At 36.9% G+C, this 16,874-nt stretch overlaps 1 pseudogene across 1 annotated transcript; it reads left to right on the top strand.

Annotated features, from left to right (window-relative positions):
- Positions 1-760: 760 nt before the first annotated feature.
- LOC307180634 (SH3 domain-binding protein 5-like) lies at positions 761-5,906 on the top strand (annotated as a pseudogene). The gene is made up of 2 exons: positions 761-844; positions 4,676-5,906. The product of its transcript is annotated as an SH3 domain-binding protein 5-like (transcript).
- Positions 5,907-16,874: the final 10,968 nt, after the last annotated feature.

Raw genomic sequence — 16,874 nt, 5'->3', positions numbered from 1 at the left:
CACAAAAGTAAAGAATATTTAGACTGAACAGTAATTGGAAACCCAGTGAGTTCATTTTAAGAAGTTGTTTTTGGCAGGAATCAAGATGGCGGAGCAGAAGGACGTGGAGCTCATCTCCTCCCACAAACACATCAAAAATATATCTACGTGTAGAGCAATTCTCACAGACATCTGGAACCTGGCAGAGGAATTCTCATATTGTACAAACAAAGCTGCAAGAAAGGTCTCCATGTAAACGGGTAGAATAGAAAAAAAAAAAAGTATTGGGTTGGGATCTGTAAGGAAGAGGTCTGCATGGGTGGACCTTCGCCCTGGGGATAGAGCGGTTTGAGACACAATGTGGGCATTCCAGTCCTGGTGTCCTGTGCAGAGCAAACAAGCCCTCTTGCCTGCTGGGAAATCTGCTGAGACAGACAGCAAGGCTGGAGAAGCCTACACTATTTGTGAGGAGTGTGCACGTGCTGGCTTGCCAACAACCAGAGTGGAGAGAGCCATGCACTGGCGACTGCTACTTCACCACACCTTCCAACCAAAGAGGCAAACACCCCAGTCCTGCTCACTGCACAACACAGTCCAGCAGAAGATCTGGGCAAAGACTCCATCTAGCTATGCAGAAAAAGAACAGGGCATCTGAGGTGTGATCTGGGTGGAGCTGTGGAAGCCATTGTCAGTGCATGCATGGGGTGGTGCCACAAGAGGCTGCAGAAGCTAAGGGCTGAATTTCAGGCAGACAGGCCCTAGGAGAGGATTCAATCTCGCTATGGAAAGACAGCCTGAAGTGCCTGGGGCGTGGTGCCTGTGGAGCAGCGATGGCCATTGTCAGCGTGCTCAGGAATATGCAGAAGTTCAGTTCACCCCAGCTCTGCCCACTCCACACTGTAGCTAAGCGCTAGATCTGGGGCAGACAGGTCCTGGGAGAAGACTGCCACAGAGGCAGCAAGCAGCACAGCCACCTCAATTCCTACAGCCAAGACACCCCAACCCCAAGCCCCAGCTTACTTCACATCATAGCTGTGTACTAGATCTGGGACAAACACAGCAGAGAAAGGGATGCAACCTTGGGCTGCTATTGAATGGAACTGCAGATGCCTTCACAGGTGCTGCATAGGTCCTCTGTGACCACACAGGCCTCACTTTCTTCAGAAATCACCTATTTTGGGGCAGGGCAAGCACCCAAGGGCAATGGAGCCTGACTGAACCTGACCCTCAGGGCTTCTGCTCCAACAACTGGGGAACAGGCCCTACCCCTGACAAGGCAAGGATAGCCACAGAGCAAAGAGGAAGCCCCACCCAACTCTAGACACCACAACACCAATAACAGCCCTATCAAGGGGATAACGGCCAGCACACCCTGAGGAAAGGTGTGGCTGGCAACCATACCAAAACCAGCCCTTGTACCAAAAACACTGTACACTCACAGTCTACACAGGGATGCGCCCACATAAAAACACCCCTTCAAGACCACAGTAGATAACTGTTTCTCCTAAAATGAAAAGACAGAGGATCTACTTCCAGTTACAAGAACAAATAATGAAACAGACCTCACCAATCTACTAGAACCCGAGTTGAAAAACAAAATCAGCAAACTTCTAACCATGTTTATCAAGAACAATTTTCCAAATAAATAAAACTAAACGTTTAAAAATAAAGTTAGAAAAAGATCAATATATCTGAATTAAACAAAAGCAGTTAACAAAAATAAGAACAGAAATTAATGATATAAGAAAATAAAGAGATCAACAAAGCCAAATTTTTAAATATAGCAATAACATTTAGAAACCTCTGGCAGTCTAATGGAGAAAAAAAAAGGGAGTACAGAGACACACACAAAAAAAAAACTTAGTAATTATATTAGTAATTACATAATAGACTGAAGTATAGGTAGAGAGTTCACAATTACCAAGTGGTTATACAATTGCAATGAAAGGTAAATACAGTCCACCTAATGGGAGAAGATGATGCAGTATATGTATCTAAAAAGGATTCATTATCCATGACAGATAAAGTATCAATATTTCTACAAATCTATAAAATAAATATAAACAATCTAATAGAGATAAAAGGTCAAAAGACTTGAACAGGCATTTCAGGAATAGGGAAAAGAAATGGACAATAAAGTTCTATGAATAGATACATACACTTATTAAATAACCTGGAAAGTGTATATTGAAATCATACCATTTCACACCCACCAGTTAGGCAAATATGAAAAATCTGACATTGCTATTGAGTTGTGAGGATGTAGAATTTCTACAACTCTAATGCAGTGCTTGTTGGAGTATAAATTATTAGAACCATTTTGGAAAAAATGATATTTAACATTATCTAGTAAAGTTGATGCACATATCTTTTTATGTAACAATTCCACTTTTAGATATAGACGTTAGAGACGCCCTCACATATAAAGACAATGTGGCATGCAGAAGAACGTGCATAGCAGTGATGTTAGAAACAAAACACTGGAGACATCCAAATTTACATCAACACTGATAAATAAATTCAAATGTATTCATACAATGGAAAACAACATAGCGGTGAAATTGAAAGACCTACAGATGTATGCCTCAATGTGGGTGAATCTCACAAAGTTGAATGAACGAAGTGAGTTACAGAAGAATACATATAGTCTGATCCTATTTCTACAATTTACATACATGAAAAAGAGTATAATGTTTTGGGATACATATTCACATGGCAAAATTAAAATAAAAATCAAAGAAAGTATGAATAATATTTAGAACAGCCATTACCTCTGAGAGGAAAGGAGAGAGAGGAGTATGATCAAAGGGTACACAAAGGGATTCAAAGGTACTCATAATTTGGTATATTGTATGCTGTGTGTTGGGTAAACAGTGCTCTTTTTAGAATTTTTTCATAAATTATAAGTAATAAAATGTTTCACACTAAAATACAAATAAAGCATTATAAAATATATTATCTGAAATTGTCCAGAGTTCTCTTCAGATTTCTTAATGTTTCGTAGATGTTGTTTGCTAGCAAGTCCATATTAAAGGAATACTGGAAAATTAAGAGATTATTGTATGAGGTGATTCTAAAGTGACCTTGATTCACCCTCCTTCAGCTAATATGTTCATCTGTTAGGCTTGTTCAATAAGATATGTCTGTAATTACCATGCATGAGTTGTTGCTTCCAAGTGGAAAAGGAAGATGACACTGGCAACACCGTGTTCTATACAAGTAGCCATCTACATGCTTTTTCCTTTTCATTCTGACCTAAAATGGAAATTTTGAGATAAATTTTCTTTTTGATTAAGGATAAAATGTTATTGTCACAAAGTCACTGAACCAGAACTAAGGATCCATCCATAGAGATGTTAAGTAAAAGCTATATTTATTTGATATGCTCATGTTTTCTCTGTATATTTCAAGGCATTTCTAAATAACTTCACTAATAATTACCACCCATTATTAAGAACCACTTACTTTTTCCCAGTGAGCTGAAATCAAGTTTAAAAAAGATATCATGCAAGAAAAAATTCCTCTAGAAGCTGTTCCTGAAAATTAACTTTGGTTATTCTGAGATCCTTTGGGATACTAAATTGCAACAATAAGCTCTAAAAGCATTGTTGCTTTTAGAGCAACAATTTAACAACCTCTAAATTCCCCTTAATATACCTGAGATTAAATCAAATGAATCATGCTTTCCCTGATAGTTACATTATTTTAGTAAGGCTAATCTTTAAGTAGAAAAGAATTAGTGATTTTTGTTGCTTCTATCATTTCTGTGAAATAATAATTTTCAGAGCTCGAAGATGGGCCTTGCCATTTACAAAATCCTGTCTGATTTAATAGAATATTTCTAATATTGCTATTTCTAACATTGATTTCTACACAGAGTAAAATAAAGTGGCTTTCTTCTGAAAAACTCCAAATATCAAATAAGTCCAATTTCCAATCTGTTATAAATTTGAAACTAATTTATCAGGAAACAAGAAGTCAGATTGTAATGTAGTGAGGTAAAGAAAAGAAATTACTAATATGAGCAAATTAGATAAAGAAGGTATTCATATACTTCAAGACTCTTGCCATCTTCTAATCAGGCTATGGAAGAATTTCATATATCTCTTGGGCAGTGCTTTCTCCCTGATATTGATAATTTTGTCTCCCGCCCCATCTGCATCTTATTAGTTCATTCAGCATGTGTAGGGACATAAACATCATGTATATCTTACAGCTTGTCAATGTATCATGTTGACATTAAAAATCAATCTTTGGTGATAGAGATTAGAATAGTTATTTGTCTGCATGGTGGTAGAGGGTAGCAGGGCAAAGGTACTGACTGGAAATATTTGTGAGGGACCTTTTTGGGTGTAATGGAAATGTTCTTTATTTGGTCTGCGAGTAAGGCATATGTATTTGTAAATATTAATTGATCTGTACACTTAAGATTTGTGTATTTCACTCTACATAAATTTACCCTCAGTAATGTATTAGCAAAAGAAAAAAATATAAATTAGAGTATCTTGATTCATGGTTTCCCTTCAGATTTAGAATATAATCCAAATATTTTATGGCTTGTGAAGTTCTATGTAATCTCGTTCTTATATGTCTGTCCATCTTCCTTTCCTGACTCTCTTGTTTTGCTTACTATTTTTTGGCCCTGTGGTTCTTGCTGTTCTTTAAAACTACACAAGCCAGCAGTGCCTCCTGATAGCGCCGGGTGGGGCGGAGCCCACGGCCACCACTCACCGCGCTCCCTCCAAAGGGGGACTCGTACTCTGAGGAAGAGAAGGAAGGGATGGAGCTGGGGCAGGAGGAGGAGGAAGGTGAACCCCGGATCCAGGGAGAACTAATGACATTCAATCAATCCACAGATGATATCAACAGACGCGAAAATGAACTTGAGGACATCTGTCACAAGTTCTGCTCTGTTCTGGTAGAAGCGACGGTGAAACCGGACAAGCTGGTGAAGAAAACTCGCAAAGCCATGGAAGATCCGAAGCCCTACTGGGAGGTGTGGAGGGCGGCGAGGCTGGCTCAGCTGGAAGCTCTGAGAACCGCGCAGGACCTCCTGAGCCGCCACGGAGACTATCCCCGTGGCCGAGCAGTGCCTGCTGGAGGATGGCAAGTGGCAGTTCGACTCGGCCTCGCAGGAGATGCTGAATCAGCCACGCAGAGGGTCATGGAGGCGGAGCTGACCAAGACTGCACAAGGAGCCTGCGACCAGGTACAACATGGCCATGGACCGCATGTGGCAGCTGGAGGACAAACTCGGGAAGATAGTGGACGACCTGTAGGCCAAGCTGTCATGGTGAAGGGCAAATACAAGATGGCCCTGAGGAACCTGGAGACGATCTCGGACATGATGCACGAGCAGCAGCACGCCAGTGCGACTAGGGCCTCGCAGCCGTGGCATCAGGGCCAAAGGTGGCAGCGCGACCACAGAGAACCTGTCGGGGCGCAAGCCCGAGCTGGATGCCATTTCTGTGGCCTCCGAGGCTTCTCAAGATGACAAATGTAGCACCTCTGTGTCTGAAAATGACTCGGAAACCCAGTCTGTGTCCAGCTTCAGCTCAGGACCCAGTCTGAGATACCCGACCACTGACCAGATCCCCACGGCTGTGAGGTCCGGCAGCCTGGACCTGCCCGGCTCCGTGTCCGTCAGAGTTCGTGATGATGTTCCCGGTGCTGGGCGAATGCAGCAGGACCTCTTTCCCCAAGTGTGAGGTAGAGTGAGATGACAGGGCAAAAGGGGCAGGAAATAAAATGAGTGACAAAGCCAACAACCGGGACGTCAGCGAGCAGTGCCATGGCAAGATCCAAAGCAGCCCCTCCCCACGAGGGCAGTGCCTTGGAGGATGAAATGCATGGGGCAACTGTCCCTCCAGTGCTCAAAGGGCAGAGACGGTATCATCCCTGACAAAAAAATGGTGCATATCGGCTGATCCATCACAGCTCTGGCCCAAGTGCATATCGATATTTATACATGAAACTGTATGGAAAACATTGTGCCTCTTATCACTTAATATGTATGTAAGTCCCCTACATACCAACCAGTTCCCTTCCAAGAGCACAGTTTGTAAGTCCAATTTGTTCATAAGTCCGATAAAGTGAGCCTAGGTACCCAACTAACACAATTGGCTATGTAGTACTGTACTGTAATAGATTTAGACTTTTCACACAAATAATACATAAAAAACAAACACAAAAAATAAAGAGAACATTTTTAATCTTTACACTACAGTATCTTGAAAAGTACAGTACAGTACCAGCTATATCACTGCTGCTTTTACGCTTGCTTCCAGACATCCTTGGCTTGAAATAAAGATACTACTGTACTCTATACAGTACTGTAAAGTACACAAAACCACAACCACTTGTAGAGGATGCATGCACATGACAATGTACGCCAGACACGTGAACTAACTTAGGTGACTGGACATGCAAACGCACATTCTCATCTTTGAAAGTTCGCAACTTGAAGGATCATATGTAGGGGACTTACTGTATGCCAAATCTTAAGCATTTCCTCTAAACTGCACTAATGAAGTTTCAGTGACATTGAGAGCTATGAGACACTGATGAAAGAAATAGAAGATGACACAAACAGATAGCAAGATATAACTCGTTCTTGGATTGGAAGAATCAATATTGTTAAAATGAGTATACTACCCAAGGCAATCTACAGATTCAATGCAATGCCTATCAAATTACCATTGGCATTTTCCACAGAACTAGGATATTGAATTCTTGTTTAGTAGTTTATTTCTTTCAACACTTTAAATATTTTATTGTACTCTCTCTTCTTGCTTTCTTGGTCTCTAATGAGAAGGCTTCTGTAATTCTTGTCTCTATAGAAATATCATGTCTCCTCCTCACCCTCACCCCAGCCAACCTCTTTCAAGTTGTTCTCTTTGTATTTGCTTTTCTGAGTTTTGAATAAGATATATCTATGTCTGGTACTTTTGGTATTTGTTCTTCTTGGTGTTCTCTGAGACTTCTTGGTCTTCAGTTTGGTGTCTATCATTAATTTTAGTTACAATTATGTCAAATACTTCCTCTGCTATATTCTCTCTTCTCATTTTGGCATTCTAATTATGCATATGTCATATCTTTTAAAGTTGTTCCATATGTCTTGGATGTTCTGTTTCTCAATTATTTTTTTATTTGTATTTCAGTTTAGGAAATTTCTATTGACATATCTTAAAGCACACTGATTATTTCCTCAGCTATTTCCAGTCTCCTGATGAGCTCAACAAAGGCATTATTCATTTCTGTTACAGTGTTTTTGATTTATGGCATTTCCTATGGATTCTCTCTTAGATTTTATATGTCTCTGCTTACATTATCCATCTGTTCTTTCATGCTTTCTATTTTTTCCATTACAGCCATTAACATTTTAATCATAAGTATTTAAAATTCTCAGTATGATAATTTCAATGTCTCTGCCCTATCTGAATCTACTTCTGATGTTGCTTTGCCTCTTCAGACCATGTTTTTTACTTGCCTCTCAATATGCTTTGTAATTTTTTGTTGAAGGCTGGGTATGATGTATTAAGTAACAGGAACTTAGGTAAATAAGCCTCTAGCGTGAAGATTGGTGATAATGTGACTAGAAATTGCACTTTAAAATTTATTGTTGCTATAGGTGACAAAGACACTTAAAGCACATGCAATCAGTAAAAGAAATAAACTAGACTTCATTAAAATTAAAAGCTTTTGTGCATCAAATGACATTATAATAGTGAAAAGACAACATTTGTAAATCATTTATCTGATATCATATGAAATCATATATCATATATCTGATCATCATTTATTTTTTAGGACTCCTATGAAGTTATTTTAGCCAGTACTTAGTTTTTTTTTTTTAAATAATTATTTCTGTGGGAGAACAAGAGCCTGGAGCTTCCTACTCTGCCATTTTCTGATGTCATCCCAAATTCCAAGGTTTTTAAAAACTGTTATGCCTTCTTTTTATGTTCTAGGCTAAATATCACTGCTTTAATCAATTATACTCTAAAAGTTGGCAACATCTATATATTTCCCCATGATTCCTGATAAAAAGTGAAGTTTGGTGATTTCACTGACAGATTTGTTCAGAGCAGGTAAATCCTTTCTCACCTTATACACACATTTCTTTCAATTACTTTTAGTGACATTTTAAAATCCTCTTCAATGATGATTAGTGTTGAAAGAGCAGAAGAGAGCTTTAACAATAAGATCTTCTTGTCACCCATCAATATTATATCCTTTTCCCCAAATTCAGTTCATTTTGGCCATCACCTGCCTAAAAACTCTTCTCAAAGTCTTCTTTGATACAATCATGGCACTTTACAAATCTAGGTTCAAGAGAAAGCTTCATTTACAGTTTCAGTGATTGCTTTGGGTGCTTTTTTCTTCCTTCATATTATTATTCATAATCAGTCATAACTCCATTTGTGATAACATTCACTCCTCTTTAATCATTATTTTAAATTTAAGAGTCTCACATAATGAGATCAGATTTATCTTTTTGCTTAACTCTTTGATCTCTTACTTTATGAAATCCAGGGAAATACAGTAGTATCCAAAAGTTTTGATTGATGTGAATCTACAATTATCTTAAAGTGAAAACTTTACTTAAAAAAAAGTGAGTCAGGAAAAAAAGGAGCATCCACCTCCTTGCAGCTAATTAGAAAACAACAATCATTCCTTTACTTGAACCAGACTATGTCTTAGAAGCACAGAGTTACTGACCACTATTAAGCACCTACCTCTTGGCCCCATCCAACCCTGTAAACTTGGAGTTACATGCCTGTATGCTCTTTATTCTCTTGAAGAAAATAATGTGCTTACGCTCTATATTAGTTTTGTGTGGCTATTTTAACAAAGTACACAAACCAGATGGCTTAAAGCAACAGAAATTTATCCTCTTACCCTTCTGGAAGCTGTAAGCCTGAAATTAAGCTGTCAACAGGGCCATGCTCCCTCTGGTACTCTGGGTAGAATCCTTCCTTGCCTTCTGCTCGTGGCCAGCAATCCACGGGTCCTGAAAACCCTTGTCTTTCAGCTCTATCACTCCCATTACTGTCTCTATCTTCATATAACATTCTCCCTGTATGTCTATGTCTGTGTCTCCCCTCTTCTTCTTATAAAGACACCAGTCATATTGATAGGGCCCACCCTAATGATTGAATATTTACTTGATTATATCTGCAAAGACCCTATTTCCAAATAAGGTCACATTCATAGGTACTGGAGGTTACAGCTTCAGCATATCTTGTTGTGTTACACAATTCAATTCATAACATACTCCACAGTTGGAGCTTAAAAATGATTAAATTTAAAATAACCCCCTCCCATTTTTCAATTACTTCGATAAGCATCAGTGCAGTCATTCTGTCTAAACTGCATCTTCCGGCGGTACAGAGAATTGCTGAAGATGATGAGATATTTTAGTAGAACTAAATTCTAATTAACTTTGTGTATGATTAACTTTGTCAATGTTTTTCGGGAAACAGGGAAAGAATTTAAAGATTAATGCAGATTTTCACAGGTGGCAGCAGATGAGGACCCATATGCTCACAAATCCTTTCACTCCTCACTGGAATATGCATTGTTTAGAGTAAAAATATAAGAAAAAATTGGAAAGGCATGCAATACAACCGACTTCTTAAAACTTTTCTCTTTTTCATCCATCTGGTAGTAGAATTAATAAGAATTAGGAATATGGCTAGAATTAAGGCAATAAAAGTTCATAAGAAAACCATACCTGGTTAATCAGTTCCTGAACAGAACAAGTTCTGTCTGCAATATGAAAGCTAATATTTCCACTAAGCATAATGTTTAGTGTTATTAGTTTAGAATGTTATTAGTTTAGAAATAAAATACATTGTCGTATATAATGTAATATAGTAAAACTCTCTCTTGACAATATTATACACTAAAATTAAAGCAGTTCCCTTAAAATTGTGGAAGATTATTTTTTCAAGGCATTGCTTAGAAATGAAAAGCTATAATATAAATCTAGACCTTTTCTAGACTCAAAATCCCAAACTTAATAAAAAGTGTGTCTCTAGATATTCACACTATTGTCCTTGCTAACACTAAATGATATGTTTATTCAACCATTTGTATTTCCCCAGTGGGAAAATAGAATTATAAGATAATTAAGGAGAGGACTTTGTATAAATCCATTACTGTTTACCAGTGCATTTAAAATAAACATAAACACATAGTAGGTACTCAGCAAGTGTCACTCTAATAATTAAAAAAATTAAAGAATCCTGAAAATAATGGATATTAACTCCACATTAAGACCCATAATGTCACATTATTAACTACATTTTTACAACTGTTCTTCTTTTAATTAAAATTGGAAAATGAACGTGAAACCATTTAAAATTGTAGTCTCTTACAAATTTAAGTTATTAATATAATTAATGAGTTGATAAATGACATTATTAAAAAATGAAAGCTTTTTTCCCCCTTCTTTGTGTCATTTATTGTTTCTCTTTTGAGTACAATCTGATTCTTCCATCAAATTAATTTATTTCTATGGTTCATATTGTAAGATGACTTTGGAATATCCTCTATGTGAAATATATGTGTGACTGAGAGAGAGAAAAACTAATTGTATTCATATTGCAGGACTAAAAATATATTGATAAAATTAAGCCTCACCATAGTTGGAATATATTTGTGAGGCATCCACTTCATAAAATTCTTTATAAAATCTGTGTTGTTCAATGTGACTGAACATTATTTAAAGTTAGATAGTTAAAATATTTAAAATTTAGCAAAATATAAACAAGAATCTTATTTCAGTGAAGTTGGGTATTTGAAAAGAAGTATTGTGATAGGAATTACTTTGAGAGTGAAATAGAAATATGATTGCCAGTTAAATATTAAAAATAATAAAATAAATTATTGGAAAGGGAGTAGCCTCATGGATTATAGTTATGAATGAGAAAAGAAGAAGGAGTATGGCTAGAAGCAGAGGTAATATGTAACACAGATAGTAGTGAGCTCATTATCTCCCCTCTCCATTCCTCCTCCCTGGCTCTCACCTAGATCACTGCAATAGTCTCCTGGCTTCCTGGCTTCCATGCCTCCAAGTCTTGTCCCTTTCCAAACCATTCTCTATGATGCAACCAGAATTCAGTTTAAAACATTTAAATGGCTATCCGCTTCCTACAAAATGAAGGCCAAACTTGCTACCATGGCCTTTAACACCCATCATACTCAAGTTTTTCTCTCTCGTCTTATTTCTCACCATTTTTCTGCTAACTGCCACCATCACTATCCAACCCTCAAGTTCTAGTCATGCAGAATTGAGTGGAATTCTTCAGTGTTAGTCTTTCTCCAGCTTTGGGCCCTTTTCACATGCTAAGCTGCTAATAATCATTTCAAGATCTCTCATGGAATGACTTAGTAACCACTTTATGTGAGCCCATAGGACTCATCAGACTTGAAAACTCCTAATGATTTTTCAAGGCTCAGTTCAAAGGCTAGCAATACTCTGTGAATCTTTTGTTGACTTGCCCAGGCAGAGTTAGTCTCTTTTTCTTTGCTCCTTTTACAATATGCACATTTCTCAATTATGGCTTTAACTTTATTGCATTTTAGTTCTTTGCCTGTTTCACTCTCGACTGTATACACAGCATCCTAGCAATGCACATAATGCAAAGTTGAGGGTCAATAAACATTTGAATGATTAAATGTATCAGTAAATCAACCAGTAAATAAATAACCCCTAGGTATTTAAATAGTGATAGCCAAGGAAGATACCTTAATTTAAGGAAGCACAAACTACCAAAACCATTTGAAATGATTTTCCGAGTGGCAGAAAAAAACAAAAATAGTATTACTTTTAGTGGCCATAATTTATGAATAAGATCTGTTATTCACAGTTTAGTAGCTAAAAGCAAATTAATGTTTCTGTCTACAGCACAGATTTCTGAGGATATCTGGGGTTGCATTACTCTACAACAGATAATTATGGCAATTAATTTTGAGTGGAACTTTATATGCCAAAGTGATTGCATAACTTTAAATATTAAAATAAATTGTTTTTTCTTAAATGTGTTACGCAAATATTTATAATTAGTACCAAGAATGTCTCAGTTCATTCAGGCTGCTATAACAGAGTACTATAGACTGTGTGGCTTACAAACAACAGAAATTTCTTTCTCACAGTCCTACAGGCTGGGAAGTCCAAGATCACGTCACCAGCAGATCTGGTGTCGGGTAAGGACCCACTTCTTGGTTCAAGGATGGCCATCTTTTTGTTTTGTTTTCACAGGGCAGAAAGGGCAAGGGAGCTCTCTGAGGTCTGTTTTAAAAGGGTACTAATCCCATTATTGAAGACTCCTTCTTCATGACCTAATTACCTCCCAAAGGCCCCACCTCATAATACGATCATGTTGGAGGTTAGGATTTCAACATTCAATTTAAAAAAATACAATGGAATATTACTAAGCCATAAAAAGAAAAGAAATTGAGTTATTTGTAGGGAGGTGGATGGACCTAGAGTCTGTCATACAGAGTGAAGTAAGTCAGAAAGAGAAAAACAAATACCGTATGCTAACACATATATATGGAATCTAAGGAAAAAAAAAAAGGTCATGAAGAACCTAGGGGTAAGACAGCAATAAAGACACAGACCTACTAGAGAATGGACTTGAGGATATGCGGAGGGGGAAGGGTAAGCTGTGACAAAGTGAGACAGTGGCATGGACATATATACACTACCAAACGTAAAATAGATAGCTAGTGGGAAGCAGCCGCATAGCACAGGGAGATCAGCTTGGTGGTTTGTGACCACCTAGAGGGGTAGGATAGGGAGGATGGGAGGGAGGGAGGTGCAAGAGGGAAGAGATATGGGAACATATGTATATGTATAGCTGATTCAGTTTGTTATAAAGCAGAAAGTAACACACCATTGTAAAGCAATTATACTCCAATAAAGATGTTAAAAATAAATAAATAAATAAATAAAGCATGCAAAAAGTAACAAAATTGACTAAAAACTAAGAAAAATTGACTATATAAACAAATGTGTGAAATCTGGATATGGGGGGAGATACAAATATTCAGTCTATGGCAAAGGTAAGTTTTAATTATTGAATCAACTGGAATATTAGATATAGAAGTTTTATAGCAATTGCACCACTTCAAGCAATGGTGGGCTACTTGGTTTTAGACCAATAATACTCCTGAGAAAACTAGAAAATCTGGATAACATGTGAAATAACATTTGTTTGAATGCAATGAAACCTACCAAGATGATATGCACTTGTGAAGACAAGATCTCTAACAAAAGGGAAACCAAGAGGGTGAGACTGATTTGGCATCACTTTTCCTCTCAAAGCATTTGTCCATTCACATGCAGTGAATGAGAGACTGAAAATGTAAGAGAACTATTCGCAATATGTCAGATCTGGAGGAAAAGAAATTGGAATTTGAAACCTAAGAAGGAGGAGGAACTCCGGTAAACATCTAAGGCTTTAAGTTGGGATTCTGAAGGGTTATATACTGAGAGTAAGGGTGAACTTGAAATAGACCAGCCCTCACAAAACCTAAAGCCAACTTTAAATCAGATAAATTCCTGATTGGTATAAAATAATCTGCCCTTAGTTTAACTGCATGCCAGAAGCAAAATTAAATTGTCCCTAGAACATAACAATTTCCAAAGCTTCAAATAATCTCAACTATTTTGTCATACACGATAAACAGCACTCAATTTAAAATAATAAAGTATGCAAAAACTAACAAAATTGACTAAAAACTAAGAAAAATCAACTATATAAACAAACATGCAAAATCTGGATATTGTAGTTCTTCTTTAACAGTGTAAGAAATTTAGTGGCAAGGTGAAGAATTCAGCAGAGAACTAGAAACTGAAAAAAATAATCAAATAGAAATTCTAGAATGAGAAAATGATTAAAAATAAGAATCAATGGATGGGTTTAATAGCATATTAGAGATTAAGAGAGAAGAAACAAAATATATGTGAGGATTGAGGAGAAACTATACTGAAACACTGAGAGGCAAATAACAGAAAAGAGCACAAGAAACATACAAGACATGGGAAGAATTCTGACATACATGTAACTGGCATCACAAGGAGAACAATCAGAAAATGAGGCAGAAGCCACACTTGTAGAGACAATGCCTAAGAATTTCCAAAATTGAGAGGTAATACCAACTTACAGATTCAGGATGTGCTACCTCAAGCAGGATAAATACAAAGAAAACTACATGTAGGTTCAGCATAGAAAACCTGCTGAAACCTAGAGATTTTTTTCTTAATTGTAAAAGCAGCCAGAGAGAGGAAAAACACATAGTACCTTTACATTTCTGAGTCACTTTGCCCCTACAGGTATTTTACAGGATGACCAAGCTGAGCTCCTTCTGTGGGATCCACAGTTACCTTATGGGAAACATGAGAAGCACACACCTAGTTATAGAAGCCAATCCCCAAAGGTGTGAGCTATTTCCAAATAGCCGTGTATTTTTGTTCTTCTACCCTACAAGTCACATCTAGTCTTTCTGCTTTGGATTTTTCAGACATGAATCAGGTATGAGCACCTTCATCTTCAAGATATCTCCTCCAGAGAATACATATTATTCTCCTCTAAAACCGCATCGTTCGACTTGGTGGAATGAGTATACCTCCCATTGGCATGGGATGGGTTTGGAAATGTAGATAAAGGCAAGATCATTTAGTCCCTTGTAGGCTATGGTAAAGATTGTGTGTTTGTCTGTGTTTTCTCATGCAGTTTGAAGCCTTGAAGTGTGTTAAGAAAGGAGTGAAAAAATAATATTTATATTTTAAAAATATCAGTATGCTTGCATTTTGGAAATAAGATTAGTTGGGGTAGTAAAAGAGATGGCAGGGCAACCAATCAGGAGACTACTGAAATAGTTCAAATGAGGGACTATGGTGACTTGGACTTGAATGGTGATAGTATGAAAATAAGTAGACAGATTAGAGAAATATGTTGAATGATTCTCTTCAAGGTGGCCAGGGCTCCATTCCTGTCCATTAATTACTCTAACCCCTCTGTTGTTTTTCATGTCAGTATATTCTAGCGTTTTATGTTCTACTCTTATTATATAGACTTCATGAGTTCTTCTACTACATAAGAAGAGATAAAGTATTCTTTGAAATATCATAACTGGATTTGCTAGTAGTTTATATCTGAGTCTTCTCTTTAACTTGTCCTGTAGTATTGATTTTTCAAAGTTTCTATATATGGTTCTTTTCTCTCCATTCATTCTTGAAAGAGACAATATTCTTCCAAATATGGTATTTAGTATACAGAAAACATTCATTAATTTTTTGGTTATACTCACATGTTTGCTTCCATGAAACCCTTTCATAGAGACACCAAATGCAGAGAAGTCAAGTCTCTGTCTATATTCTTGTATTGGCTTTCTGATATCTGGAAGCAAAACTGTTCCAAAAATAAAGATATTTGGACACTATGTTTGCTCCTAGTGCTGTTCACAAATCTAGTTTTCTCTGTAGCATCATGGTAGGATGGCACTCTCAGCTTCTGTTGAAGTTAGGCAATGTGTTTTTATTTGGCCAACAAAATGGAGTGTCACTTATAGGGGAAGCTTTAAGACATATTGTGTGATTCACCATTTTCGCATTCTGGTGCTCTGATGATAATGGAAGCTCATGCCAAGATGACGCCTCCAACAACCAGAGTCCTTAAGTAACAATGATGGGCAGGGCCAACTGCACACCCCCACTGACCTTCCTTGGACTTTAAGCATGTGAGAAACTTTTGTTGTCCTAAGCCTATTTTAGGGTTGTCTGTTAATGCAGTAGAGCCTAGTCCATCCTTATACAGACATAAGTTTAGGTGAACCTCTTACTCCAAGCATGATCTCCCTCTAAAACAATTGTGTCCTGGACATTTAACACTGATAGTGATTGAGAACTCACTAACTTTGAGGTAGTATTCTCCATTTTTAAGCAGTTAAAATTATTAAACTATTCTCTTTGTTTTGAACCAAAATTTGCCTTTCTGTAACTTCTACTCAAAAGCTAATTTACATACTGGGCGTAATTAATGAACAGGTACTTGTCTAAATTTTTTCAATGACATTCTGCAACTTAGAATTCCTGCCTCAGGAAGTGTTCTGTTGAAACTATTTTCTGAAAGAGCCTAAATCCCAAACAACAGAACACATTGAATGTAAATTAAACAGCGCTCTTGAGCAGAAAATGAAATTTGTTCCATGATATGAATTTTAAAGAAGCCTACATAATGTAAATGGTGCTGAAAAAGACGATAAACCTGCAAACACAATTGATATCCTACCTTGGTGATAAATAGTGAGGAAAATTAGAGTAATATGCATGAACATATCTCATTCAAATACTTTGATTCTATTATCTAAGCAGAACCAGAAAATATTTTCAAGTAATTAATGACACTTTACTCCAGAAATATCAATATAGTAGACACTTTAAAAATGCACTCCTTTTAGTTTTTATAGAAAGAAGGCTCTACTCACCATAATCCCGTGTTTTAAACTAAAGTTTGATGGTTGAGAATTCTTTGTTTTAACATTGTATTTTACAACTGGTGGAGGGAAATAAGTAACAACCTACCCAGTACAATTTGAAAGGCACTAGAAAACTGTCATTGTCCCAAATCTGTTTGTCAAGGGTCATTCACATTTGGGGGTTTAAACATCAACACAAATTAGATAAATGTACAACAGAATAATAGGAAAAGGAGAAGAATATGGTTTTCAAAATTTTTTTAAATGCAAAGGACAAGAACTATATAAAAATATGTTTAATTCTATAGAAATCAAATAATAAAATTAAAGCAACAAGATCCTATTTTTCATCTATGATATAGGCAATTTTGTTTTTACTAACAATTTCTATTATTGATGAGTTT

The sequence above is a fragment of the Stenella coeruleoalba genome (assembly GCF_951394435.1).
Source record: "Stenella coeruleoalba genome assembly, chromosome: X".
Lineage (NCBI taxonomy): Eukaryota > Metazoa > Chordata > Mammalia > Artiodactyla > Delphinidae > Stenella > Stenella coeruleoalba.
This window is presented reverse-complemented; position numbering and strand designations above follow the sequence as displayed.